Source organism: Gopherus evgoodei, chromosome 15 (assembly GCF_007399415.2).
Source record: "Gopherus evgoodei ecotype Sinaloan lineage chromosome 15, rGopEvg1_v1.p, whole genome shotgun sequence".
Taxonomy (NCBI): domain Eukaryota; kingdom Metazoa; phylum Chordata; order Testudines; family Testudinidae; genus Gopherus; species Gopherus evgoodei.
Genome location: NC_044336.1, coordinates 1,751,600 through 1,770,372, shown reverse-complemented (window position 1 = coordinate 1,770,372; position 18,773 = coordinate 1,751,600). Strand labels below are relative to the sequence as shown.

Genomic DNA, 18,773 nt, shown 5'->3' with positions numbered 1-18,773 from the left:
CTCTGCTCGGTGTCCCCGTTAGGTTCCCTCCTTCTGACCCTTTGACCTCACTCCTGTCCCTGTTCTTTTATTAGTTGTCCCCCGCACTCAGTGGGTTCTGTGGCCCTGTGGTTCCTCCCCTTAGGCTGGGGGAGGATCCTTTAGCAGTGGGAGGGCTTTGCCTGCCCACTTCCCAGACACCCAATAGATGAGCTGCCAGCAGACAAAGCCCCACCGTGGGTGAAAATCACCTATGTGCCTAGAATGGGGCAGGTCTGTGCATGGCCAGAGGCAGAAACACAGGTACCAGGGGAACCTTTACCCTGAAAACAGGCACTGAATCCATTTAGGAACCTGCAGGGTAAAATGGGAGTTTTGTGGATGGCAGTGTGTGATGCAGTAGGTACTGTCTGTGTGGGGAGTGGGAGAGCAGGGGAGGACTTTAGGGGATGACAATGCCAGAGCCTGTAACCTGAGCTAGGTAAGGGAGGGGAAAGGTCAACACCTTTGCCCAGGAAGGGGACAAAGGAAGGGGGTGGCAAGAGGGAAGCAGTTTGAGTTTGGGCTTGGGGCTGTGTGCGCGGAATTCAGGGGATCCTAGCTAGGATCCAAGCACCCTGAAAGCCCAGATGGACTCGGTGGAGGGGTCCTGACTGTGCCTGCAAGCTCTGCTGTAACCTGTGTTTCTGTTGTCCAATAAACCTTCTGTTTTCTGGCTGGCTAAGAGTCACTGTGGGTCCCAGGAAGAGGGGTGCAGGGCCGGACTCCCCCACACTCCGTGACAACTGGTGGCAGCGGCGGGACATACTGCACCCTGTGGACGGCGCTTCCTGCAGTAAGTGACTGGGGAGCAGTAAAACGAAGGGGTGATCTGGGAGTGTGTGCCCAGTGAGAAGGACTTTGCAGTAACAGGGTCCCCCGGGGGATTGCAGCGAGCGGTTCCAGGGGCGAAGGAGTCTGCAGCTCGACCCTGGAAGAGAGGTGGTGACCTCAAGAAGGGCTGGTGCACTAGGGGTCCCCCTGGAAACCGTGGGGAGCGGCAAGCACCCCGGCCTGTGAGTGGCCAGCAGGAAGATGTATGCCAAGCGGTGCAAGTGTGACCTGGTGGAGCTGTGCAAGCAGAGGGGGCTGCACCCAGGGAGGCTCAGGAAGGACCAGCTGATTGCCCAGCTGGAGCAGGGAGACCACATGAATGAACGGAGCCCTGTCTCTGAGGGAAGCAGCCGGGCAGATGCAGCGCAGGCACCAGTGTCTGTCCCCGCTGGGAATGGTCAGCCGGCGGACGAGGGCTTCCCGAGACCCCCCCCTTCCTAGGCCTAGGGGAAGGGCGGGGAGGAGCCCAGCGTATACCGAGGGCACCGTGACACCCCCGGCCAGCAGGGGATCCTCCCGGCGAAGCTCACCCCCCAGCAGGGGATCCTCCCGGCAACGCTCGGCATCCTTGGAGCGGACGCGGCTGGAATATGAAAGGGAGCTGAAACGGGAGGAATTCGAGTTAAAGAGGAAAGAGCTGGAGGAGAAGGCGAAACAGCGTGAACATGAGCGGGAGGAGAAGGAGAAACAGCGTAAACATGAGCTGGAGCTGGCCCGGCTGGCGAGCAGTGGGGCCCTGGCTGCGGTGAGTGAGGGGGGACCCAAGCCTACAAAGAGCTTTGATAAGCACTTGCTGCCCCGGCGTAAGGAGGTGGAGGACATAGATACCTTCCTGACGGCCTTTGAGAATGCCTGCGAGCTGCACCAGGTTGACCTTGCAGACAGGATTGCAGTTCTCACCCCCTTACTGGACTCCACAGCCGTAGAGGTGTACAGCCGACTGAAAGGGGCGGAGGCAGGGGACTACGAACTGTTCAAACAGGCCCTGCTCCGCGAGTTTGGGCTGACTCCTGAGATGTACCGGAAAAAGTTCCGGAGCCAGCGTAAAACCCGTGAGGTCACATACCTACAACTGGTCAACCGGGCGCAGGGGTATGCCCGCAAGTGGACAGCTGGGGCCCAAACTAAAGAGGACCTGCTTGACCTATTCATACTGGAGCACCTGTACGAGCAGTGCCCGTCCGACTTGAGGCTGTGATTGATGGACCAGAAGCCGGAGAACCCACAGCACGCAGGCCAGCTGGCCGACCAATTTGTGGACAGTCGGGCAGGGGATGGCAGGGAGGAGTCTCGAAGGAGCAAGCCTGCCTCAACGCAGAGAGAGAGTCATCATGGGACCTCCCAGCGGGGTCCTATGGAGAACCCCCCCAAAAGGGGAACATCCAGCGGCAGGTCCCTCCGACCCACTCAAGGGGACCCACGAGACATGGGCTGCTATCGCTGTGGCCAACGAGGTCACATACGGGCCCAGTGCCCCAAGCTCAGGGACAGACCAAGCAGACCCAACCCGCAGAAGGTGGACTGGGTAAAAACCCAATCGGAGGAGGGGCTACATTCCCAGGAAAGGGGGGCTGGCAACGTACCACCTGTGGATGCTCCAGGCTCCGGGTTTTTGGTTTACCAGGTGGGCGCGGGGCTGCCCCTCCGGAAGGAGTGCATTGTTTCCCTGGAGGTAGATGGGAGGAAGGTCACTGGGTACTGGGACACGGGCGCAGAAGTGACGCTGGCCCGACCCGAGGTAGTGGCCTCAGATCGGATGGTGCCTGACACCTACCTGACCCTGATGGGCGTGGGCGGGACCCCATTCAAGGTGCCCGTGGCAAGGGTACACCTGAAATGGGGGGCCAAGGAGGGCCCCAAGGATGTGGGGGTACACCGATATTTGCCCACTGACGTGTTAATGGGAGGGGACCTCGAGGACTGGCCTAGTAACACCCAGAGTGCCCTGGTCGTGACTCGTAGTCAGAGTCGGCAAAGGGCACTGCACCCCGACAACGGGGAAGATACTCGACCCGAGGTGCAGGACCCTAACCCAGGGAGCGGGGAATGCCCAGGGGCACAGTGCAGAGAGGCTGCGGCCTCAGACCCAGCCAGCAAGAAAGAGCCGGTCCCCATCCCTGTCCCAGCTGCTGAGTTCCAGGCCGAGTTGCAGAAAGATCCCTCCCTGCGGAAGCACCGGCACCGGGCTGACCTTAGTGCGGTACAGACCATGAGGAGAGGTTGCAAGGAGAGGTTCCTGTGGGAGAAAGGGTTCCTGTACTGAGAATGGGCTCCCCCAGGGGAAGTAGAGTCATGGGGGATCAGGAGGCAGCTGGTGGTTCCCCAGAAGTTTCGTCACAAGCTGCTGTACCTGGCCCATGACATCCCTCTCGCAGGGCACCAGGGAATCTGACGCACCAGGCAGAGGCTGCTACAGAACTTTTACTGGCCGGGGGTCTTTACCCATGTCCGACAGTACTGTCAATCCTGTGACCCCTGCCAGAGGGTGGGGAAGGCCCGGGACAAGGGGAAAGCGGCTTTGAGGCCTTTACCCATCATAGAAGAACCTTTCCAGAAGGTGGCCATGGACATAGTGGGACCCCTCAGCAAGACGACCCGGTCAGGGAAGAAATACATCCTGGTGGTGGTGGATTTTGCCACTCGCTACCCCGAGGCGGTGGCCTTGTCCTCTATCGAAGCAGACACAGTGGCAGATGCGCTGCTGACAATTTTCAGCCGGGTGGGGTTCCCCAAGGAGGTCTTAACGGACCAGGGGTCCAACTTCATGTCGGCCCTGCTCCGGTCCTTATGGCAGAAATGTGGGGTCCAGCACAACTGGGCCTCAGCGTATCACCCCCAGTCCAACGGGCTGGTAGAAAGGTTCAATGGGACGCTGAAGATGATGCTAAAAACATTTATGAACCAGCACCCGCAGGATTGGGACAAGTACTTACCTCACCTGCTGTTCGCGTACAGGGAGGTGCCCCAGGAATCTACCGGGTTTTCACCTTTCGAACTGTTGTATGGAAGGCGGGTAAGGGGGCCCCTAGACCTGATGAGGGACGAATGGGAGGGGAAGGCCTCTCCCGAGGGAGAGTCAGTGGTGGAGTATGTCCTGACCGTCCGGGAAAGACTGGCCGAGCTCATGGGCCTGGCCAGGGAGAATCTGGCCCGAGCCCAGAGGAGGCAGAAGGTCTGGTATGACCGCACGGCACGGGCCCGTGCCTTCGCCACCGGAGATCAGGTGATGGTTCTCATCCCCGTGAGGAGAAACAAACTCCAGGCCGCCTGGGAAGGGCCCTTCAAGGTTATCAAGCAACTGAATGAGGTAAACTATGTGGTGGAGCTGTCAAACCGGGCACATCACCGTCGGGTGTACCATGTGAACATGATGAAACCATACTATGACAGGGGGAATGTGGTGTTGGCCGTGTGTGGACATTGGGAGGGGCAGGGAGATGACCCCTTAGTAAATCTATTCCCTGGGACCAAAGCGGGTTCCCCACTGGAGGCGATTCCCCTCTCTGATCAGCTGACCCCGGGCCAGCACGCTGAGATCAGGGGGGTGCTGCATCTATACCGACAGCTGTTTTCCAACCAGCCTGGACGCACTAATTTGACTGTCCACCGGGTGGAGACCGGGTCACATCCCCCTATAAGATGCCCCCCTTTTCGGGTCACTGGTAAAACTGCCCAGGATCTTGAAAGAGAGGTCAGGGACATGCTGGCTTTGGGGGGTGATCCAGCCGTCTTCCAGCCCTTGGGCCTCGCCAGTGGTGCTGGTTCCCAAGAAGGATGGGTCAATCCGGTTCTGTGTGGACTATCGAAAGCTCAATGCCATCACCGTATCTGATGCCTACCCTATGCCCAGGCCTGACGAGCTCCTAGACAAGCTGGGAGGTGCTCGGTACCTCACCACCATGGATCTTACCAAAGGCTACTGGCAAGTGCCGCTGGACGCAGATGCCAGGCTGAAATCGGCCTTTATCACCCCTCTGGGGCTCTATGAGTTTCTGACCCTGCCCTTCGGCCTCAAGGGAGCACCGGCCACCTTCCAGCGCCTGGTGGATCAGCTACTGAGGGGGATGGAGAGTTTCGCCGTGGCGTATATTGACGACATCTGCGTCTTCAGCCAGACCTGGGAGGACCACATGTCCCAGGTTAAACAAGTCCTGGACCGACTCCGAAAGGCTGGGTTAACAGTAAAGGCTGAGAAGTGCAAGGTGGGGATGGCTGAAGTATCTTACCTGGGCCATCGGGTGGGGAGCGGCTGCCTGAAGCCGGAACCAGCCAAGGTGGAGGTAATCAGAGACTGGCCTGCCCCCCAAACCAAAAAGCAGGTCCAGGCCTTTATTGGGATGGCGGGGTACTATCGAAGGTTCGTGCCCCACTTTAGTGCCATAGCCGGCCCCATCACTGAACTGTGCAAAAAGGGGAAGCCAGACAAGGTGATCTGGACTGAGCAATGCCAGGAGGCTTTCCGGGCGCTGAAGGAGGCTCTGGTTAGTGGCCCAGTTCTGGCAAACCCAGATTTTGACAAACCCTTTATGGTGTTCACCGATGCCTCAGACACGGGACTGGGGGCGGTGTTAATGCAAGAGGATGAAAAGGGGGAGAGACACCCCATCGTGTACTTGAGTAAGAAGCTGCTACCCCGGGAACAAAGCTACGCGGCCATCGAGAAGGAATGCCTGGCCATGGTATGGGCCCTTAAGAAGCTAGAGCCATATCTCTTTGGGCGACACTTCACCGTGTACACCGACCACTCTCCCCTGACCTGGCTGCACCAGATGAAAGGAGCCAACGCCAAGCTCCTGAGGTGGAGCCTGCTCCTGCAGGACTATGACATGGACGTGGTCCATGTGAAGGGAAGTGCCAACCTGACAGCGGATGCGTTGTCCCGGAGAGGGGACCCTGAACTTCCCCAGATCACTGGGCAGAGTGACCCCGCTCAGTTCAGTCTCGAAGGGGGGAGAGATGTGATGCAGTAGGTACTGTCTGTGTGGGGAGTGGGAGAGCAGGGGAAGACTTTAGGGGATGGACGATGCCAGAGCCTGTAACCTGAGCTAGGTAAGGGAGGGAAAAGGTCAACACCTTTGCCCGGGAAGGGGACAAAGGAAGGGGGTGGCAAGAGGGAAGCAGTTTGAGTTTGGGCTTGGGGCTGTGTGCGCGGAATTCAGGGGATCCTAGCTAGGATCCAAGCACCCTGAAAGCCCAGATGGACTCGGTGGAGGGGTCCTGACTGTGCCTGCAAGCTCTGCTGTAACCTGTGTTCCTGTTGTCCAATAAACCTTCTGTTTTCTGGCTGGCTAAGAGTCACTGTGGGTCCCAGGAAGAGGGGTGCAGGGCCGGACTCCCCCACACTCTGTGACACAGTGGAACCAAAACTGGGACTTGGGTGTCTAAGTAACTTTGTGGATGGGGGCCTACAGCACAGTATCTGGCTGCCAGAGATCATCAAGGCTTAGGAAAGCTAATTGTGCAGGAAATAGCCAGCTTCTGCTACACAGCTGCAATTGTAAGTGTCAGAATGGGGTGAAATAGTAACACTGGGCCAGACTCGCAGCCCATGTAAAGCAGCAAAACTTCACTGACTTCAAGGGGTCCAGGCCAATTTATACTAGTTGAGAATCTGGCCTGCACCTGAGAAGAGATTTTAACAGAGGTTCTAACCTCTCAGGCAAGTGCTCTAACTCCAAGCCATGGGATACTCTGATGTGGGTCTCTCTCAGTATCTCTTGTTGAAGCCATTCCAACTTAATGAAATATTAAATGGGCCAGAGAACACCTGAGAATCACTGTACAGTCCAGAATCCAGTGCACAGCATGTGTCAAGGCTGATTCCCCTCTCTGGCACTTTGAGTGCAGAAGGTGGGGGCCTGCAAGGACTCTAAAACTTAATACTTGCCACTCCAGGCTTGTATTAAACTCCCAGGGGTTACAGCTTTTCTCTGACCTTGGCTTGGTAAACACTGCCACCACCCAAATGCAACCCCCCTTTTTTGGAATCCAGGAAGGCACACTTGGGATTTCCTCGTCTTTCACACACCCCTCCAGGGAAGAGTTGAGAAAGAAAACAAAGGAAATCAGCTGTTGTCACCAGCTAATCAAACAACATATGCACAAAACTCTTGCGACACTGTGGTGAGGCGGCTGCCCCACCCCCATGAGAGACTGACAGCCAATCAGGGAGGGCCTGTGAAAGAGCCAATCAGGGCTAGGCTAAGCTCTATATAAAGGCTGTCCAGGAGAGGAACAGGCAGTCTCTGCTAGGCCATCAAAGGGTGGAGGTCTGTCTCCTGTCATGGGCTTGGGGGAGCCAAAGGGAGCTCCAGCCTGCAGGCCCTGAGGGAAGGCCTAGCTGGTGCAAAAGGGCTGAAGGGGAAGTGGCCTGGGGAGAGGAGAAGGCTGGGAAGGCTGCTGCCAAAGGGTCCCTGGGTTGGGACCTAGTATAGAAGGTGGGTCTGGGTCCCCCCCTTGCATGTACACCTAGCTATTGGATGTGGTAGTAGCAGACTGCACCTGATGCAAGGGGTTAGACCTTAGGGTGTGGTTGACCACTGTGGTTGGGGCTGCTTTAAGCTGGTTAGAGGCCTTCTGACACTTAGTCCACTGAACTGCATATGGCTTTTTTTTCCTGGTCAGGTCTGTCAGTGGATGGCAATTTGGCTTTAGTGTGGTACAAATAGTCAGTAATACCTGGCCAATCCCAAGAAGGATTAGACCTGCTTCTTTGACTTAGAGACAGGCCAATTTTGGATAGCATTTACCTTAGCCTGTAGGAGGTTAATAGTTCTGTGACCCACCTGGTGTCCAAGGTATGTTATCCTGTTTAGGCCCATCTGACATTTTTTTTGCCTTAACAGTTAATACCCCCTCCCTTATGCGTTGGAAGACAGCTTGGAGGTGTTCCAGGTGTGCTGCCCATGAATCTGAGAATATGGTCATATAATCAAGGTAGGTTACTGCAGATTCCCCAAATCCAGCCAAAAGGTGGAAGTCTCTGGAAGGTGGTGGGTGCATTTCACAGTCTGAAAGGGAACACATTAAATTCATACAGCCCCACATGGGTGATTGAAGGCTGACCTTTCCTCGGCTGGGTCATCTAGCAGCACTTGCCAGTACCCCTTAGTTAAGTCTAAGCTGGAGATGAACTGGGCACATCCCAGTTTCTTCAATAGCTCATCTGTGCATGGCATTGGTTAGTTTTCTGGGCAAGTCACAGCATTTAGCTTATGGTAGTCCACACAAGCAGATTTCCCTGTCTGATTTGGGAACCAGAACCACTGGAGAAGCCCATGCACTCAGAGGGGTGGATTACACCCATCTGTAACATGTCCTTGATCTCCCTTTCTGTTGTGGTTTTGGCTTGAGCCATCTAGTAGGATTGGGCAAGCATCACTTGTGTCAATGGAGTGGTACCCCTGTTCTGTCTATCCTGGAGTGGCACAAAGCTGGTGTACAGCTCCTGGATTTGCTGTCACTGCTTATGCCCAAAGGTGATGGAAAGACTCATCTCTTCCATGCCACTGTTGCTTTTTCCTTCATAGTAGATCTCTTCAGGCCACTCAGCATCATCTCTCTCCTGGGTTGTAAACTGGAGAACCTTGATTTCTCAGGAATAAAAGGACATTAGAGAAGTAACATGGTATACTTTAGATTTTAGGGTAGGGTTTGGGAAGGCTATGAGGTAATTAACAGCTCCCAGGTGCTCTTGGACAATAAATGGCCCCTCCCATGACACTTCCATCTTATTGGCCTGGAACGCTTTCAGGACCATGACTTGGTCACATACTGTGAAGGAACACCCTCTGGCATGTTTATCAAGGTCTTTTGCTCTAGCTGAACATCCTGTAGGTTTTCTCGAGCAAGGGTTAGAATCTTTGAGGGAGTTTTGAAGGTTGGTTACGAAGTCTAAAACGTTAGTTCCCAAAGGAGATGTAACCCCCTCCCATTGCTGCTTCATCAACTGTAATGGCCTCTTAACTTCATGGCCATAAATGAGTTCAAAGGGTGAAAATCCCAAACTGGGATGTGGTATAACCCTAAAGGCAAAACAATACTAGGTCCCAATCACTGGAGTGCTCATTCATGAATTTGCATATCCTGGCTCCCAAATCTCCACTAGGCCTTTCGTTTGATGGTAGTAAGACATGGCAACCAAGTGCTTCATTCCATGAGCTTCCCAAAGATGTTTCTTCATCCCTGCCAGGAAGCTAGTTCCTGAATCTGTATGGATGTCTGAAGGACAACCTACTCTGGCAAAAATGTCTATCAATGCCTGGCTTACACTTTTAGCCCTGGTGTTGCTTAGAACTACTCCTGGCCATTGGGTGGCAAAATCAATGAAAGTCAGTATGTACAGCTCTCCTCTGGGTGTCTTCTTAGGGAAAGGACCCAGAATATCCACAGCTACACACTGAAATGGAACCTCAATTATGGGGAGTGGCTGGAGAGTGGTCTTGACCTGGTCTTGGGGCTTTCCCATCCTCTGGTATACCTCACAAGACTGGACCTCAGTAGAAACATCCTTGTCCATTCCCTTCCAATGGTCCTGTTCACCCCAGCATGGCCACTAGAGTGATTGTGGACTAAGCTCAAGAGCTTTTCCTTATAATTAGTTGGAACTAGCAACTCTCTGGTGGGCACAAGGAGGACTGGCATCCTCAGAGAAAGGGTCTCTTTGTATAAGAGTCCTCTTTTTATAACAAATCTGGACCTATTAGAAGAGCTGAGAGGCAATGAGTCACTCCATGCCACTGTCCAAGCTCCCTTGAATCTTTCATCTGCTTCCTGCTCTGCCTGGAACTGCTCCCTTGATGCTGGAGACATTAGTTCCTTGCTGGGTTGTGGACTTGGGCTTGTTCCCACTGGAAGCGATGCAGGGGATGGGGTTGGTTCTGTTCACTGTGAACTGCTCTCTGCTGATGCACTAGGTGGTTTTTCAGGCTCTGGTTGAGCCTCTTGCACTGGTTTAGCTGCTGCTGTAGGTACAGGCTCTGTTTTGCCCTTTGGTGCTGCCTCCCCTGACTCTGGGGTTGCAATCACGGTCTCTGGTGCTGACTGCTCCGCCAGTTCTGATCCTTGGGCTGGTTCTGGCTGGGTCCCAGGATCTGGATCTACAACTGCTGCCATAGACTCTGGTCTGGGGTCTGGTTCCACCACCTCTGCCTGAGTTCCAGTAGGAGGCTCAGGAATGGAGTTAGGTGTGGAGGCTTGTTTAGCTTGGGTGCAGGTGATTATCCCCACTCTCTTTGTTAGCCTCACATGGTTGGCTAAGTCTTCTCCCAGCAGCATGGGAATGGGATAATCATCATAGACTGCAAAAGTCCATATTCCTGACCCGCCTTTGTACTGGACAGGCAAGCTGGCTGTAGGCAAGTTAAGAGTTGTCCTTAAAAGGTTGTACCATTTCTTGGACCCCAAACTTATCTACCCAGAGGCCCACCAGGGACTGGTGGATAACTGACACCTATGCTCCAGTGTCTCTCCACACAGTAATCTTCCGCTTGCCCGCATTCACAGTTTCCCTTTGCTCTGGGGGTATTTGTGAGGCATCTGGGCCTGAAGGCTCTCGGTGGGACTCCAGAGTGATGAGTTGAAGTTGGCTTGTGCTCTTCGGGCAGTTGGCCTTCATATGCCCCTGCTCATTACATTTAAAGCATCACCCAGCTGACTGTAGGCTGGGGCGAGGTGGGTGGTGGGACGAGAGGGCATCTGGGGTCTCCCTGGCAGTGTGGAGGGCTCGTCCTTGTGAGGTGGGGCTTTGTGCTGACCCCAATGATGGCGTGTTGTCTTGGGTTGCTCCTTCTGGTATCCACACCAACTGCTACTAGTTTTCTTCTTCTCTGCCACCTTCACCCATTTGGTTCAGATTTTCCCTGCCTCGATTACAGTTTTGGGGCTTCCCATCTAGGATGTACCTTTCTATTTCCTAAAGAACACCCTCTAAGAGCTGCTCCATTTGGATTAGGAGAGACAGATCTTCCAGAGATTTAACACTTGCTCCTGATATCCAGACATCTCAATTTTTTTACAATGTGGTAGACGTGTCGGGAAAATGCCATGTCTTGTTTCCACCTTAGGGCTCTGAACTGCTGATGGGCATGCAGGAGTGTTAACCCCATTCTAATTCTGGCCTTTTGTTTAAAAAGTTCATATGTTCTTCAGGCATTTCAGCTGCCACTTCTGCTAGGGTCCACTGAGTTGCAGCCTCGGCTCCACCATATCCTGGTCTGGAGGGATGTTGTACCCAAGGCAGGCCCCTTCAAAATTTTCTAAGAAGGCCTCTGTATCATCACCTACTTTGTACGTGGGGAATTTCTTGGAATGGGTAGTGGTACCTGGAGAAGGACTGTTAGGGTTACCTGGTTGACCCAGCTTAGTCCTTTCCAGGTTTAAGCACTTCAGATCTAACTCCGCCTCCAAGCACTTCACCTCTCTTCTCTCCTCTACCTCTGCTTCCAAGCCCTTCGCTTCTGCTTCCAACTCCAATGCTTCATTTCCAAGTACTTCTCTCCAAGTGTGTTGCTTCTAGGAAGAAATTCCTTTCTGCCTCAGAACTCGAGCTGAGTTAAGGGCATCCTTTCATCCTGGCACCTGGATCTCAGTTGGGAGAGGGCTGACCCTTTCCTCCCTGAATTTCCATCATGGAGATAGACCCAGATCTCCATCTTCTCCATGGTGTGATGCTTTGGGATTTTGCTGCCCAACCTCAACCTCATGCACAGGCTGCCGTACTCTGGCTTAACTATTTCATTGGCACAAAGATAGCAAAGAAAAATAATAAACTTCTTGTTGGATCTCTTTGTGTGCCTGTTCCCCCTCAGGCAGCAAAGAAAGGAAGTAGAGGAGTGAGCAATGGGTAGGAGAATCACTAGGGAGGAGCGAGCAGCAGGTGTGGCGGGGCCTCAGGAGAGGAGTGGGTGTGGGGACCTTGCAGGAGAGGAGCAGGCAGGGGGCCGCAGGGGAAGAGGTGGAAAGGGAGCAGAATGAAATCTTTCTTTTATTCCCTCCAGACACTCTCTGCCATGTAAAATGGAGAAGAGTGAGAATGGTGAGGTTTCTGGTGATGGTTACATTTAACTTGATAAAATTCCTATGGAAACCTCTTCATTAAAGAAACATGAACAGATATGCAGAGACACACTAATAATCAGCAACATTGTCACTGACCAGCACCCAAAAAGCTTCTCAGCTCATCTGAGTCACAGATTTTTATTAAAAATCTGTCTGTCCCTCTCTATTTTTCTGTCATAAGTAAAATACCATTTTATCCATTAAAATATTTAAGGATATTTTAAGCTAAATCCAATAATCACCTCCATCTGCACTGGTTCAATTTTGGTGGCTTTCTTAGTATGGACATATTATCAGGCTGGAAGAAATCAAAGAATTCCCAAATATGTTTACCACCCAATGCTGCTACATGGCCAGTGATCACATGATCACCAAAAGCTTCAGTAGGGTGTGATACCATCACCACTGATAGACATAAACTGAACATTCAGCCAGGCCATGTTAAGAATGTAGCTAGAAATTGACTTGTGTGATGCTCAGTCTGCAAGGAGGCCATGTTCCTTTGCCATTTACCCTGACAATGTCAGTTAAGAGTGGGGATATCATTACCAACATGACAGCATGAAATCTCCTCCTCCTCCTCTTACCCACTTCCCATACATTCCACTGTCTGTGCTCAGGAGAAAAAGGGGAACCTGTCAGATCACAAGGACATGGTAAGACTCTAGGGGGAGATTTTCTTTATATTAAGAGGAAATTCCCATGGAAACATCATAATGAATATGTAGAAAGAAACAAGTGAAATACACGCTTCTAACAATAAACACATCATGCACTGACAAAATCCCAAATTGAAGTCACACATAGTCCTAACAGTCTCATTGCTCAGTTTATGCAGATGATGAGGAACAGAAACATTTTCACTGTCCAGCATCCAGACACCCTTAACTCTGCCCTGGGGTTCTGAGTCTTTCACATGTGTTAGTATATAGGCCTCTTTGTTAGTCTGAGATTGAATTTTAAGTTTAATATTTTTTGATATTTTTATATCCTTATTAATATGTGTGAACAAAGACACTGTGTGCTGCATTTCCCACAACCAGCTGGGATTTTTAGTACAATGAGAAGATATGTTCCTGGGTATGGTAGAAGTGTAATATAAGAGCATACACTTGAAGACTCCCTCGACTCTTATCTCAAGACAAGATCAAGCAACCAGTTGGGAGGGGCAAGGTGGGATGGGGGAGGGCAGGCATAAAAAATACTAAAAGCCAAAGAAATGCTGTCCCTGACCAAAGCACAACCTCACTCCTTATCCTTCCTATGTGATACAAAAGAGGTGGTATTGAAGCCCCCATACTCACAATCCTCCAAAATGGAACATGAGCATAAATTTTAAAGGGTGGGACCAGGAGCATGCAATACAGGTATATATGGGCCTTCTAAGGAGGAGGAGGAAAGGGAAAAAGGCTCTGCAGTATACAGAGCTATGGATACACTTACATGCTTAACCTGAATAAACATTGCATTGCCTGCACTGCGGACTTCTGGTCTTCTGCTTTCTGTCTGTGGGAAAAGAGCCAGAGGAGGGGTGACAGGAAAGCCCTAACATTTTGGTGCCATGACTCAGATATATCATGCTGGATGAGTAAGTAGCAGTCAGGTAAACCCCTCTCGCCAACTGTCTGCGCAGCTGCTTGTTGGGGGTATGGTGGACTCTCATGATAGTAGTTTTGGGTTCTTGCAAGCTGGGGAAGGTAGTGCCCTTTGTGAATAAATGGATACAGAAGAATCGGGGCCTATTCCAGGTGTGGGGGTCATCCTGGGGTGAAATTAAAAAGGAAATGGAGGTGATCTAGGGGACCCAGAGGGATGGGGGCTGGCTGTGGAACCCACCCTCCTTGGTAAATAGGTAGCAGAAGGAGGCCCGTGCCCATGGAGACAGCATGCCTTCCAGGGAAAGAAAGCACTTGAGTCCACTTGTAAGAAATTTGAAGTAAATGCAGCATTATGAGAAGCTGCCAGTAATCTTTCAAGTTTGGAGCTACTCCAGCACAGGCAACTGGAGGATTGTAAATTAGAGTTGGGGTGGTTAAATATAATTTGGTACCACAGAAGCAGAGTTAGCGGACCATCTTAAGAGACAGGAGCTGGAACTTGGTCATAGGGGAGTGAAGAAAAAGGTTTCAAAATGAAAAATGGTGAGTAAGCGGGTTAACACCTAGAATTAATGCATTAACAAATGGAGATGCACAGACAGTTAACTACAGCAGGCAATTGCATTCCTGCAATTCCTTTGGCATGCAAACAAGAGCAACAGATACTAGGAGAACAAATTCAGGGTTTGCAAGAACAGGTAACAACCCCCACTTTCCTCCCAGAGCCAGGATAAAAAACTAGGGATAAGAGTTCCCAACTGCTTTAACCCAGGGAGCTCCATTATTAGCTCAGAATTAACTATATCTTCTTCTTCTTAGAATCATAGACTCATAAAAGTTTAGGGTTGGAAGAGATCTCAGGAGGTCATCTAGTCCACCCCCCTGCTCAAAGCAGGACCAACACCAACTAAATCATCCCAGCCAGGGCTTTGTCAAGCTGGGCCTTAAGAACTTCTAAGGATGGAGATTCCACTGTGTCCCCAGGTAACCCATTCCAGTGCTTCACCACCCTCCTAGTGAAAAGGTTTTTCCTAATATCCAACCTAGACCTCCCTCTCTGCAACTTGAAACCATTGCTTCTTGTTCTGTCATCTGCCACCACTGAGAACAGCCTAGCTTCATCCTCTTTGGAACCCCACTTCAGCTAGTTGAAGGCTGCTATCAAATCTCCCCTCATTCTTCTCTTCTGCAGACTAAACAAGCCCAGTTCCCTCAGCCTGTCTTGTAAGTCATGTGTCCCAGCCCCCTGATCATTTTCGTTGCCCTCTGCTGGACTCTGTAATTTGTCCAAATCCTTTCTGTAGTAGAGGGCCCAAAGTTGGACACAATATTCCAGATGTGGCCTCACCAGTGCCGAATAGGGAGGAATAATCTCTTCCCTGGATTTGCTGGCAACACTCCTACTAATGCAGCCCAATATGCTGTTAGCCTTCTTGGCAACAAGGGCACACTGCTGTCTCATATGCAGCTTCTCATCCACTGGAATCCCCAAGTTCTTTTCTGCAGAACTGCTGCTTAGCCAGTTGGACCTCAGCCTGTAGCAGGGCATGGGATTCTCTTCCGTCCTAAGTGCAGGACTCTGCACTTCTCCTTGCTGAACCTCATCAGATTTCTTTTGTCCCAAGCCTCCAATTTGTCTAGGTCACTCTGGACACTATCCCTATCCTCCAGCATATCTACCTCTCCGGCAGTTTAGTGTCATCTGCGAACTTGCTGAGGGTGCAGTCCATCCCATTGTCCAGATTATTAATGAAGATGTTGAACAAAACTGGCCCCAGGACCAAACCCTGGGGCACTCCACTTGATACTGGCTGCCAGCTAGACATCGAGTCATTGATCATTACCTGTTGAGCCTGACAATCTAGCCAGCTTTCTATCCACCTTATAGTCCATTCATCGAATACATACTTTTTTAACTTGCTAGCAAGAATACTGTGGGAGACCGTATCAAAAGCTTTGCTAAAGTAAAGATATACCATTTCCACTGCTTTCCCCTCATCCACAGAGCCAGTTATCTCATCATAGAAGGCAATCAGGTTGGTCACCTTCCTCTCCTCCAAGTGCTTCAAAATGGATTCCTTGAGGACCCTCCCCATGATTTTTCCAGGGACTGAGGTGAGGCTGACTGGTCTGTAGTTCCCCAGATGGTGGTTCTTCCCTTTTTCTCCCTGTAATTGAAAATGAGCTTGCAGGGTTAATTGGTTGCTTCCCCCTTCACAGACAGACAGACACATACACTTTTGTTTTTCTGAACTTTCAGTGGAGGGTACTTTGAATACTTATGTGAAAAGATTTTTTTTGACACTACACAGACTAAAAGAGCTGTGTAGCAGGGATCCTAGTGAGGCAAATAGAAAGGAGCATAAACACTGCCAAATTGAATGCAAGAGTGTAATAAGAAAAGCCAAAGAGAAGTGTGAAGAACGGCTAGCCAAAAACTTCAAAGGTAATAACAGAATGTTTTTTAAGTACATCAGAAGCAAGAAGCCTGCTAAACAACCGGGGGGGGCCCCTTGATGATCGAGATACAAAAGGAGCACTTAAAGACGATAAAGTCATTGCAGAGAAACTAAATGGAGTCTTTGCTTCAGTCTTCACGGCTGAGGATGTTAGGGAGATTCTCAAACCTGAGCTGGCCTTTGTAGGTGACAAATCTGAGGAACTGTCACAGATTGAAGTTTCACTAGAGAAGGGTTTGGAATTGATAAACTCAACATTAACAAGTCACAGGGACCAGAGGGCATTCATCCAAGAGTTCTAAAAGAACTCAAATGTGAAGTTGCGGAACTATTAACTAAGATTTGTAACCTGTCCTTTTAATCGGCTTTTTTTTTTAAAAAAGAATATTGGGGTTGGAAGGGACCTCAGGAGATCATCTAGTCCAACTCCCTGCTCAAAGCAGGACTAATCCACAAATTTTTACCCCAGTTCCCCAAATGGCCCCCTCAAGGATTGAACTCACAACCCTGGGTTTACCTGGCCAATGCTCAAACCACTGAGCTATCTCTTCCCCCCCAATAACTGGAAGTTAGCTAATGTAACACCAATATTTAAAAAGGGCTCTAGAGGTGATCTTGGCTATTACAGACCGGTAAGTCTAACGTCAGTACCGAGCAAATTAGTTGAAACAATAGTTAAGAATAAAATTGTCAGACACATAAAAAACAAACTGTTGAGCAATAGTCAACATGGTTTCTGTAAAGGGAAATCGTGTCTTACTAATCTATTAGAGTTCTTTGAAGGGGTCAACAAACGTGGACAAGGGGGAGCTGGTGTACATAGTGTACTTAGATTTCCAGAAAGCCTTTGACAAGGTCCCTCACCAAAGGCTCTTATGTAAATTAAGCTCTCATGGGATAAAAGGGAAGGTCCTTTCATGGACTGAGAACTGGTTAGAAGACAGTGAACAAAGGGTAGGAATTAATGGTAAATTCTCAGAATGGAGAGGGGTAACTAGTGGTATTCCCCAAGGGACAGTCCTAAGACCAATCCTATTCAATTTATTCATAAATGATTTGGAGAAAGGGGTGAACAGTGAGGTGGCAAAATTTGCAGATGATACTAAACTGCTCAAGATAGTTAAGACCAAAGCAGACTGGGAAGAACTTCAAAAAGATTTCACAAAACTGATTGGGCAACAAAATGGCAAATGAAATTTAATATTGATAAATGTAAAGTAATGCACATTGGAAAAAATAATCCCAACTATACATACAATATGATGGGGGCTAATTTAGCTACAGTGAGTCAGGAAAAAGATCTTGGAGTCATCGTGGATAGTTCTCTGAAGATGTCCACACAGTGTGCAGAGGCGGTCAAAAAAGCAAACAGGATGTTAGGAATAATTAAAAAGGGGATAGAGAATAAGACTGAGAATATATTATTGCCCTTATATAAATCCATGGTATGCCCACATCTCGAATACTGCATGCAAATGTGGTCTCTTCACCTCAAAAAAGATATACTGGCACTAGAAAAGGTTCAGAAAAGGGCAACTAAAATGATTAGGGGTTTGGAGAGGGTCCCATATGAGGAAAAATTAAAGAGGCTAGGACTCTTCAGCTTGGAAAAGAGGAGACTAAGGGGGGATATGATAGAGGTATATAAAATCATGAGTGGTGTGGAGAAAGTGGATAAGGAAAAGTTATTTACTTATTCCCATAATACAAGAACTAGAGGTCACCAAATGAAATTAATAGGCAGCAGGTTTAAAACAAATAAAAGGAAGTTCTTCTTCATGCAGCGCACAGTCAACTTGTGGAACTCCTTACCTGAGGAGGTTGTGAAGGCTAGGACTATAACAGCGTTTAAAAGAGAACTGGATAAATTCATGGTGGTTAAGTCCATAAATGGCTATTAGCCAGGATGGGTAAGGAATGGTGTCCCTAGCCTCTGTTTGTCAGAGGGTGAAGATGGATGGTAGGAGAGAGATCACTTGATCATTACCTATTAGGTTCACTCCCTCTGGGGCACCTGGCATTGGCCACTGTCGGTAGACAGGATACTGGGCTAGATGGACCTTTGGTCTGATCCGGTAAGGCCGTTCTTATGTGGCCCTAGGCCTTTGTGTTTTCCCTCCACTGGAACCCCATTCACCTCAACTACCTCCCTTCTAATATTGTCGTACAGCAGATCATTGGCTTGGTCTTGCCCAAGATTTCTAAATGAGGGCCGAATATGCTCAAAATCAAGGGGACCTATTTCTGTTTCCCCTCCAGGTTTGGCCTCAGCGGAACCCGGCCCTGCTTCTGGCTCATCAACAACCTGAATTGCCCCCCTGCCAGCTGGACGAGATTGCCTCCCTACAAGCACAACCTTTTGGTTCCTAGCCAAAATCCTGGTTCCCAACCTTTTGTCTGCCCTCCTTTCTTGCCTAGTTTTCCGAGGCTTCCCAGTTGCAGAGAACAAGTCCTGGTCAAATTCAGAGAAAAATGGGAGAGGGCTGCCTACTGGGGCCACAGTATCACTCCTGGGGTCACTACCCTTCTCAGACTCACCCACCGGAAGTAGATTCCCAAACCCTGGGAAGTCTCATCCTGTGAGACCAGATATGGGGATTTAGGGACCACTCCCGCCATCACCCTCGTGGTACTCCCCTGAACTTCAGTTTGTACAGGGATGGTCAGATAGTAGTTGACAGTGCCATGGGCACAGGCTATCCCTGTGTGTTTGGCACGAGATAGCTGGTCCTGTCCCACTCCCAGAGTCCACCAATGCAATGGTCGTTATGCCATTCATATTAACTGGCTGTGTGTAGCTATGTGG

General features: G+C 50.3%; 1 protein-coding gene and 1 pseudogene across 1 annotated transcript in view; one reads left to right on the top strand and one right to left on the bottom strand.

Moving 5' to 3' along the window:
* Positions 1-18,773, bottom strand: part of LOC115635664 — a 1,110,108-nt pseudogene that overhangs the window by 423,559 nt on the left and 667,776 nt on the right.
* The window catches only part of LOC115635684 (zinc finger protein 239-like), an 861,693-nt gene that overhangs the window by 461,742 nt on the left and 381,178 nt on the right, over positions 1-18,773 (top strand). The gene's annotated exons all lie outside the window — the stretch shown is intronic.